Below are 1,660 nucleotides of genomic sequence, written 5' to 3' on the forward strand. Positions count from 1 at the left end.
GTCCCAAGGAGGACTGCTGCTGGCTTCTTTTTGTAGTGTTTCTAAAAGAGTTTCAAAATGAATCTGGGAAAATTAGAAGGGGAATTTACATGGTATTTGAGGGATTTCCTTTGTTTTACAATATTTTATCTTTTCTATTAAAAAACCATTAAGAGGTCTGCAAGGAAGGAGAGAAAAGGTCAGACTGTGTGCTCGTTGACTCTGGTGTAAATCTGGACCAATACCTTTAATATCAGTGGAGCTGCTCTGGATTTGCCGAAGTGCAGACAAGCAAGATCAGAGCATGGAGGGCTTTGGGGGGTTGCTGTGGCACGGTCTGCTCCGCGGTGGCGAAAGCAGAAGGTGGATGACCTGTACGTTCTGCAGCGTGCTGCACCGCTTGCAGAAGGAAGGGATGTAGAACCACCCTGAAATTTGGAAGGAGTCATTTAAAAAAAAAGAAAAGGAACATCATGTAGGTACGATGAACTACTTGGTCCCTGGTGTGACACAGTTGATTTTGATGGGGTTTGATGGAGCCAGGAACGTGGTTTGGTGTGTCTGCATAATACACACACAAATGCAGGTTTGGAGGCTTTCTGAGTTAAAAATAGCAATTCCTTGGAAAATGGTATCAATCAAATTTGCTTCTTGGATGTTATTGTTAATGATTTTTAGTGCAAATTGCCTTTGAATTGATATGTTCGCTTTTTTTTGAATAGACATGATAAATACACATTTTTATAAAACTTTCAATCAGAAAATGATGGTTAAATCCTTTTCCCTGAATTGATTATGTGAAATGTTCTTCTGCTTATCGAAATATTAATTTATCTGGTTATTAAAATGTTCCAGGAAAATCTGAGATAAGAAGCTATCTCCTATCTAGGAGCGAGGGCGGAAGTCGGGGGTGCCGGGAGGCTGGGCGCTGCTGGCCTGCTGATCCCCGCTGCCTGCGCGTGCCGGGCGCTGTCGGGTCTGGCCGGGCTTGGTGGCCTCAATTTGGGGAGCAACGGGAGCCTGCTTCCAGCGAGGCCAGCCAGCACGTCCCGAGGTCCAGCTGGGCGCTGGCGGGCGCTGGTGCAGCCATCCACCGACCGATGGTGTAAAAACACAGCAATTTGCCCCACTGGAAAAATTAAACACTTGAATAAGCCGCAAGTGCAGCGGAAGCTTTGTGCGGCGGGGAGTGAGGAGCCAGCCGCCTTGCGGGGAGCCTGCTTTGAGCTCGCGGGCAGCGTGCCGTACGCTGAACGCTGGGGCACTTTTTGTCTGCTTTCTCCTTAATTCCCCTTGCTTTTCTCATCCGTGCGCCTATGTTTTAAGGTCTGAGTATCATTATTACTGCTGTAGTGCAGGAATGTACTGGGGTAATTTGGCTTATGCATCACTGATTAACTGTTAGTATTTGTTGTTTGCATCGTAGGGAGTAAATGAGAAGCCCTGTCTCCCTTATTCAGGAAGAGGTGAGGTTTGCGTGTCGGCTGACTGTTTTCTTCTTTTCCCTGCACTGCGTCCGGTGAAGCGATGCGTGGTCCGAGGCAGGGGCATAGACGGCGCGCGGCTGACTGACCACTGGAGTCGCAGGTTTACAACCAGTGTTTGATACGTTATTGCAAATAGCAGCTTAGCAAATGCAGGGCTGCTTCGTCCCTCTCAGCTGCTCGAGGATGGATGAGCA

This window comes from Rhea pennata, chromosome 6, assembly GCF_028389875.1.
Source record: "Rhea pennata isolate bPtePen1 chromosome 6, bPtePen1.pri, whole genome shotgun sequence".
Taxonomy (NCBI): Eukaryota; Metazoa; Chordata; class Aves; order Rheiformes; family Rheidae; genus Rhea; species Rhea pennata.